Source organism: Triticum dicoccoides, chromosome 7A (assembly GCF_002162155.2).
Source record: "Triticum dicoccoides isolate Atlit2015 ecotype Zavitan chromosome 7A, WEW_v2.0, whole genome shotgun sequence".
Taxonomy (NCBI): Eukaryota; Viridiplantae; Streptophyta; class Magnoliopsida; order Poales; family Poaceae; genus Triticum; species Triticum dicoccoides.
Window position 1 is genome coordinate 504,275,339 of NC_041392.1, and position 9,702 is coordinate 504,285,040.

Genomic DNA, 9,702 nt, shown 5'->3' on the forward strand with positions numbered 1-9,702 from the left:
CAGGATTGTAAGCTAGACAGCCTGTTGACGGTATAGAGGAGGAAATTTTTGAGTCCAAGTGACTATGTACTTTCCTTGACATATTCGTCCCTAGCCGCGAATTGTAAAACGATTGTCATGGCCGACCTTTTCGCTTCGACCTATGGACCCGAAGGTCCGGAGTGTTTCCAAATACCTGAGCGGCAAAATAGACCAGGGTATGCATTGAAACCAGGCATAGGGGTCATAGTTGCTTGAATAGACAAGTTGTATCCAGCTAGCTATGTTATATTACATTGTGATTGTAAGAAACATCTTCCAGAGAGAATAGTTCCATTAAGGGTTCCTTTCCCTGGGTGTACATGCGTTGATGTGCATGTCCAAACTGTGATTGAAAAGATCGCAGTATACGTAACATCTGGGGGTTCATAGTGGGAGAAATATAAAAACATCTTTAGTCCACCGACGAAATATTCCCTTAAGAACGCTAGCTTTCGGCTTCACCCAGTCTGAGGTACACATCCGGATGACCCGACAGTAGCAATCGCAGAGGTGATCCCTTTATGCCCTAGCCGAACTAACGGGAACGTAGGGCATAAGCACAGGAGCCACGCAACCCAGCTTGGCCAAAACTTAAGTCATATCGATGCATATAATGGTGAAAAAGGTACATATGAGGAGAAAACACACATGTGATGAGCTTGATGCTCAAAAAAATAACAATAATAAGCTTCTGTGTAAGAAGCCCCCAGGTATAATGGATGTTTACATTTGAAGATGTGTACGTCATATGTGCATGTTTTTGGTCGTACGAAAGCTTTACGGCTAAAAAAAGAAAAAGCAAAAGGAGAGGAGAAGAAATAATGGAGACAATATGGAGAAGGAGACGAACGAAGAGTTTGGCGCTAGGCATAGAATCTTCGGAGTCTGGCCGCGTTCCAGGGGTTCGGCTCTAGGTGATTATCTGATGCATCATGCAGGCGGTACGCTCCTCCAGTGAGAACTTCGTCAATGATGAATGGACCCTCCCACTGAGTTTGTCCTTTTTCTTCTCCGGCAAGCGTAGAATGAGTTCGCCAACATTATAAGTCTTGGCCCGCACTTCTCTGCTTTGATATCTGCGGGCCTGCTATTGATAAAATGCGGAACGGCCTTTTGCAACGTCGCGCTCCTCCTCCAGGGCATCTAAGTTGTCCTGCCGATCAAGCTCGGCCTCTTTCTCTTCGTACATGCGCACTCGAGGTGAGTCATGAATAATGTCGCAGGGTAGCACAGCCTCTGTGCCATACACCATGAAAAAAGGTGTATGTCCGGTAGTATGATTGGGCGTGGTCCGCAGCCCCCAGAGTACGGAGTCTAGCTCCTCAACCTAGTGCTTGTCTGATTCTTTCAAAGACCGCACTAGTCTGGGTTTGATGCCGCTCATAATAAGACCATTAGCCCGTTCGACTTGACCGTTTGTTTGCAGATGATAAACGGAGGTGCAATCGAGCTTAATGCCTAGATTAGCGCACCAAGCTTTCACCTCACGGCTGTAAAATTGGAGCCGTTGTCGGTGATGATACTGTGTGGGATACCATAACGGTGCACGACACCGGATATAAAGTCTATCACAGGTTCGGCTTCGGCTGTTTTAACTGGTTTGGCCTCTATCCACTTAGTGAACTTATCTATCATAACTAGCAGATATTTTTTCTTATGGCTGATGTCTACTACACAACCTTCTTCTTGTAGACGTTGTTGGGCCTCCAAGTGCAGAGGTTTGTAGGGAAGTAGCAAATTTCCCTCAAGTGGATGACCTAAGGTTTATCAATCCGTGGGAGGCGTAGGATGAAGATGGTCTCTCTCAAGCAACCCTGCAACCAAATAACAAAGAGTCTCTTGTGTCCCCAACACACCCAATACAATGGTAAATTGTAAAGGTGCACTAGTTCGGCGAAGAGATGGTGATACAAGTGGTATATGGATGGTAGATAAAGGTATTTGTAATCTGAAATTATAAAAACAGCAAGGTAACTAATGATAAAAGTGAGCGTAAATGGTATTGCAATGCGTTGAAACAAGGCCTAGGGTTCATACTTTCGCTAGTGCAAGTTCCCTCAACAATACTAACATAATTGGATCACATAACTATCCCTCAACATGCAACAAAGAGTCACTCCAAAGTCACTAATAGCGGAGAACAAATGAAGAGATTATGGTAGGGTATGAAACCACCTCAAAGTTATTCTTTCCAATCAATCTGTTGGGCTATTCCTATAGGTGTCACAAACAGCCCTAGAGTTCATACTAGAATAACACCTTAAGACACAAATCAACCAAAACCCTAGTTTCACCTAGATACTCCAATCTCACCTCAAGTATCCACGGGTATGATTATACGATATGCATCACACAATCTCAGATTCATCTATTCAACCAACACAAAGGACCTCAAAGAGTGCCCCAAAGATTCTACCGGAGAATCACGACGAAAACATGTGCCAACCCCTATGCATAGGTTCATGGGCGGAACCCGCAAGTTGATCACCAAAACATACATCAAGTGAATCACGTGGTATCCCATTGTCACCACAGATACGCACGGCAAGACATACATCAAGTGCTCTCAAATCTTTAAAGACTCAATCCGATAAGATAACTTCAAAGGGGAAACTCAATCCATTACAAGAGAGTAGAGGGGGGAAGAAACATCATAGGATCCAAATATAATAGCAAAGCTCGCGATAAATCAAGATCGTATCACCTCAAGAACACAAGAGAGAGAGAGAGATCAAACACATCGCTACTGGTACATACCCTCAGCCCTGAGAGAGAACTACTCCCTCCTCGTCATGGAGAGCACCGGGATGATGAAGATGGACACCGGAGAGGGATTCCCCCTCCGGCAGGGTGCCGGAACGGGTCTAGATTGGTTTTCGGTGGCTACGGAGGCTTCTGGCGGCGGAACTCCTGATCTATTGTGTGAAAGAGATACGTCAGGGGGGCCATGAGGGGCCCACGAGGGTGGAGAGCGCGCCCAGGGGGTGGGCGCGCCCCCCTGCCTCGTGGCTTCCTCGTAGATCCCCTGACGTGCACTCCAAGTCTTCTAGGCTTCTTCTGATCCAAAAATAAGTTCTGTGAAGTTTCAGGTCAATTGGACTCCGTTTGGTTTTCCTTTTCTGCGATAATCTAAAACAAGGTAAAAACAGAAACTGGCACTGGGCTCCGGGTTAATAGGTTAGTCCCAAAAATCATATAAAAGTGTATAATAAAGCCCATAAACATCCAAAGTTGATAATATAATAGCATGGAACAATCAAAAATTATAGATACATTGGAGACGTATCAATGGCTGCCTCCTTTAAGGGGTCCAACCATATCCAGCCCCCAGACCGCAAAATGCCAAGTAATGGCGATTGTATGTAGAGCGGTGGGTGGCATATGGCTTTGGTTGGCGAAAAGCTGGCATCCGAGGCAACGTTGGACAAGGTCTTGTGCATCTGCTCGGGCCGTCGGCCAATAGAAACCTGTACGGAAGGCCTTGCTTACCAGGGCCCGAGCTGCGGCGTGGTGACCACCAGACCGACATGAATTTCAGCCAAGAGTTGCCGCCCCTCTTCCTCGGAGATACATCTTTGAAGTACTCCGGTAGCGCTTTTCTTGTAGAGCTCTCCTTCGTGGACCTTGTAGGCTTTCGAACGTTGAACAATGCAACGAGCCTCATTCTGATCCTCAGGGAGCTCTCGCCTATTAAGGTAGACCAAGAAGGGTTCGGTCCATGAGGCAATGACTGCCATGATAAGATGGGTCGACTGTGTTATTTCGCTGACTAAGCCTCTGATTATATCCATGTGTTCGGTATCTGGGGTTATGGTCGGATCCGGACTGGTGTTGCCGCTCTCCCCTTGCCACACCACGGGTGGCTTAAAAAGCCTTTCCAGAAAGATGTTAGGTGGGACGGGGTCGCGCTTAGCGCCGATGCGAGCAAGGACGTCCGCTGCTTGATTACTTTCTTGATCCACATGGTGAAACTCGAGCCCCTTGAACCGAGCCGACATTTTGAGAACGTCATTACGGTAAGTGCTACCTCTTGAGCTTGCGTTGGATTTCCCCGAAGAGGAAGGGATGATGCAGGAGAGTAGCGTAAGTATTTCCCTCAGTTTTTAAGAACCAAGGTATCAATCCAGTAGGAGGCCACGCTCAAGTCCCTCGTACCTTCACAAAACGATAGCTACTCGCAACCAACGCGATTAGGGGTTGTCAATCCCTTCACGGTCACTTACGAGAGTGAGATCTGATAGATATGATATTTTTGGTATTTTTGGTATAGAGATGCAAAGTGAAAAGTAAAAGGCAAAGTAAAAAAGCAAAGCAAGATTAAAGTGATGGAGATTGATATGATGAGAATAGACCCGGGGCCATAGGTTTCACTAGTGGCTTCTCTCAAGAGCATAAGTATTCTACAGTGGGTGAACAAATTACTGTTGAGCAATTGACAGAATTGAGCATAGTTATGAGAATATCTAGGAATGATCATGTATATAGGCATCACGTCCGCGACAAGTAGACCGAAACGATTCTGCATCTACTACTATTACCCCACTCATCGACCGCTATCCAGCATGCATCTAGAGTATTAAGTTAAAAACAGAGTAACGCTTTAAGCAAGATGACATGATGTAGAGAGATAAATTCATGCAATATGAAATAAACCCCATCTTGTTATCCTCGATGGAAACGATGCAATACGTGCCTTGCTGCCCCTTCTGTCACTGGGAAAGGACACCGCAAGATCAAACCCAAAGCTAAGCACTTCTCCCATGGCAAGAACTACCAATCTAGTTGGCCAAACCAAACGGATAATTCGAAGAGACTTGCAAAGATAACCAATCATACATAAAAGAATTCAGAGAAGATTCAAATATTATTCATAGATAGACTTGATCATAAACCCACAATTCATCGGTCTCAACAAACACACCGCAAAAAGAAGAAGATTACATCGAATAGATCTCCACGAGAGAGGGGGAGAACTTTGTATTGAGATCCAAAAGGAGAGAAGAAGCCATCTAGCTACTAACTATGGACCCGAAGGTCTGAGGTAAACTACTCACACTTCATCGGAGAGGCTATGATGATGTAGAAGCCCTCCGTGATGACGGCCCTCTCCGGCGGAGCTCCGGAACAGGCCCCAAGATGGGATCTCGTGGATACAGATAGTTGCGGTGGTGGAATTAGGTTTTTTGGCTCCGTATCTGATCGTTTGGGGGTACATAGGTATATATAGGAGGAAGGAGTACGTCGGTGGAGCACCGAGGGGACCATGAGGCAGGGGGGCGCGTCCCCCACCCTCGTGACCGCCTCTTTGACTTCTTGGAGTAGGGTCCAAGTCTCCTGGATCACGTTCGGTGAGAAAATCACGTTCCTGAAGGTTTTATTCCGTTTGGACCCCGTTTGATATTCTGTTTCTCCGAAATACCGAAATAGGCAAAAAAAACAACAATTCTGGGCCGGGCCTCCGGTTAATAGGTTAGTCCCAAAATAATATAAAAGTGGAAAATAAAGTCCAATATAGTCCAAAATAGTAGATAATATAGCATGGAGCAATCAAAAATTATAGATACGTTGGAGACGTATCAGTAAGCCTCCATCTTCGGATCTTTGGCATTGAAATCTCCATTTATTTGAGATATTGCGAGGTTCGAGTCCCCGCGCACTTACAGGCATTGTATGCCCATGGAGACAACCATCTTAAGACCGTGCAATAAGGCCTCGTATTCGGCTGCATTGTTAGAGTCTGTGTATAATATTTGGAGTACGTACTGAACTATATCTCCGGTGAGGGATGTTAAGACAACGCCCGCCCCTAAGCCCGCCAGCATTTTAGAACCATCGAAGTGCATGACCCAGTTGGAATATGTGTTGTACTCTTTAGGGAGTTCGGCCTCTGTCCATTCAGCGACGAAGTCCGCCAGTACTTGTGATTTGATGGCCCGGCGTGGCTTATATGTTATGTCGAATGGAAGGAGCTCAATGGCCCACTTGGCAATCCGGCCCATGGCTTCGCCGTTGTTTATTATGTCATTCAATGGTACTTCAGAAGCCACCGTGATCGAACACTCTTGGAAATAGTGTTGTACCTTCCGAGATGCCATGAAGACCGTGCATGCTATCTTTTGATAATGAGGGTACCGGGATTTGCATGGAGTTAAGACAGTGGATACGTAGTATACCAGCTTCTGGAGCGGGAATTTGTATCTATTATCCTCTCACTCGACGATGAGTACTGCGCTCACCACTTGGTGTGTTGCAGAGATGTATAATAACATTGGTTCGCCGACGCTTAGCGCGGCCAGGATTGGGTTGCTCGCTAAAAGAGCCTTTATTTCTTCCAATCCAGCCGTTGCCGCATCCGTCCACTCGAAGTGGTCGGTGCGTCGAATAAGTCGATAAAGTGGCAATGCTTTTTCTCCTAGTCTGGAGATAAAGTGGCTTAAATCTGCCACACATCCGGCTAGTTTTTGGACCTGTTTAAGGTCTGATGGTGTAGCCAATTGCGATAAAGCTCGGATTTTGGCTGGATTTACCTCGATTCCTCTATTGGAAACAATAAAGCCCAACAGTTTTCCAGAGGTAACGCCGAAAATACATTTTCCGGATTGATCTTAATGTCATATGTCCGGAGATTATCGAATGTGAGGCGTAAGTCGTCTATTAATGACTCGACGTGCTTAGTCTTGATGACGATGTCGTCCACATATGCTTCAACTATCTTGCCGATTTGTTTCTCCAGGCATGTTTGAATCATGCGTTGGTAGGTGGCGCCGGTATTTTTAAGCCCAAAGGGCATAGTGTTGAGGCATAAAGGCCCGTATGGGGTAATGAATGTCGTTGCGGCTTGGTCGGATTCCTTCATTTTAATTTGATGGTATTCGTAATATGCGGCAAGGAAACACGGTGAGTCGTGTCCTGCAGTGGCATCAATAATTTGATCGATGCGGGGGAGGGGGAAGGGATCCTTAGGGCAAGCTTTGTTGAGGTCTTTGAAATCGACGTACAGGTGCCAGGATTTATCCTTCTTTGGCACCATCACCAGGTTTGCTAGCCAGTCTGGGTGTTTTATTTCTCTGATGAATCCGGCCTCAATTAACTTGGCTAGCTCCTCCCCCATAGCTTGTTGTTTGGGTTCAGAGAAGTGTTGCACTGTTTGCTTGACCGGCTTATATCCCTTCAATATATTGAGGCTGTGCTCGGCCAACCCGCGTGGGATTCCAGGCATATCAGAAGGGTGCCAGGCGAATATGTCCCAGTTCTCACGTAGGAACGCTCGTAGTGCGGCGTCCACCATTGGGTCCAGTTGTGCCCCAATGGAGGTTGTCTTCTTTGGGTTCGTTGGGTGGACTTGAAATTTGACTATTTCGTCTCCTGGTTTGAAGGAGGTGGATTTGGAGCGCTTATCAAGGATTATGTCATCCCTATCCACTGTCAAGCGCAGCGCGGTTAACTCTTCGGCCGCAAGGGCCTCAGATAGTGCCTCGAGGGCCAGGGATGCTGTTTTGTTTTCGGCGCGGAGGGCTATATCCGGATCACTAGTGGGAGTGATAATACCATTGGGCCCATGCATCTTGAGCTTCATATACCCGTAATGAGGTATGGCTTGGAAGCGTGTGAATGCATGTCGCCCCAATAGGGCGTGGTATCCACTGTTGAAAGGGGCCACTTGGAAGGTTATCTCTTCAGACCGATAGTTCTCCGACGTGCCGAATACCACGTCAAGTGTAATTTTTCCCGCGCATCATGCCTCCCGACTGGGAATGATCCCTCGGAAGGTCATGCTAATTTGCTCGATGCGGCTCCTGTCTATTTCCATTTTATTGAGGGTATCCTCATAGATGAGGTTTAGTCCGCTGCCGCCATCTATGAGCACTTTGGTGAGCCGAAAGCCGTCCACAATTGGATTGAGAACCAGGGCGGCTGGTGCCTGGGCTGTCCGGAATTTTGGTTTGTCACTGGCATTGAAGGTTATTGCCGTGTCGTTCCAAGGGTGTATTGCTGTGACTTGGCAGACTTCAGCGAGGTCGCGGAGGGCCCTTTTGCGCTGTTTCTTTGAAGTGAAAGTCTCAAAGACCATCAATACCCTAAGGTAGTCGCCTTCCGGGGGTGTTGCTCTTAGGTATTTTTGGTGAAGATATCCTCTCCACTCTTGGCCACCTGCCGAAGTATCCAACATGCTCTAAGGCTATGGGTAGATATGGTATCCGGTGTTGTGTGTATTTTGCATGGCCTATTGAGCCATCCCTCTAGAACGGTTCCGCGCCCCGTAATGGGTTTAGATTTCTTTACTGCTTTGTCGGACGCCCCATGAGGGTGTATCCTTTTTGCCCGGACGAAGGGTTGAGTGGAAAATGGTGGTTCCCAGCGAGCTGCCTGAGTTTTCCAGGCGCTTTCCATTGCGCGGTACTTCTGTACTATGGTTGCCAAGTCCGCGAAGTGTAACACGTGAAGGCGGTTGATGGCGTTGAGGATTCCTTCATCCGTACAATTACTGCGGAATATTGAGATTGCGTCTTCGTCGCGGCAATCTTTAATCTTGTCCTTGACAAGGAGGAATCTAGCCCAAAAGTGATGGACTGTTTCTTGATACTGCTGCCGTAGATATGTGAGATCGCGTATATCTGGGTGGGTGGATGGATTTAAATCTGAATCCTGACCCAATTTGGGATCCGGAGTCTGGGAAATTTCCAAGCTTGATAGTTCGGGCCCCGGGAGATCGACCGATTTTTCAAGTCTACCGTATGATTCTAGGTTCGGAGAGCAAGGCATGCCGTTTCGCGGACAGGTATCCGACTCTTTGAGCTCGGAGATCCAAATATAGTTCGTCCTCAGTATAGAGGGAGAGTTGTTATTTTGCTCCTCTACTACCGCTATCTGATGGGTGATCGGCGGAGATTTGATTTCTCTCTGGTCGGGTTTAAGCCCAATCCGATCGTAGTCTGTAGTGACCCCCAAGGCGGCGATGCGATCCAGGAGTTCATTCAAGGACGACAATTCCGTTGGATCCATCCGTTTGGAGTATTCGGAGTCAATTCAGAGGCGATTTTTGATGACCCGAGAAGTCATCGTCGGATCACCCGCTGAACGGGCGATCATGATGAAGCCACCCAGCCGGGGGGTTTCGCCCGGGGAGAGAGCTCCTTCGGCAATGATATTGTCCTTAATCACAAGGCGAGCCATCAACCCTGACTTCGACGTCACATTGGAACTCTCAATGAAAGCACCAATGTCGGTGTCAAAACCGGCGGATCTCGGGTACCCGAACTGTGCGTCTGAGGTTGATGGTAACAGGAGACAGGGGACACGATGTTTACCCAGGTTCGGGCCCTCTTGATGGAGGTAAAACCCTACGTCCTGCTTGATTAATATCGATGAGTATAGGGGTTACAAGAGTTGATCTACCACGAGATCATAATGGCTAAAACCCTAGAAGTCTAGCCTATGTGTTTATGATCGTTTCTACAGACTAAAACCCTCCAGTTTATATAGACACCGAAGGAGACTAGGGCTATACAAAGTCGGTTACAGAGAAAGGAATCTTCATATCCGAACACCAAGCTTGCCATCCACGCCAAGGAGAATCCCATCCGGACACAGGTGAAAGTCTTCAGTCTTGCATCTTCATAGCCCATCAGTCCGGCCCATGTCCAACAGGCCGGACGCCCGAGGACCCCTTAGTACAGGACT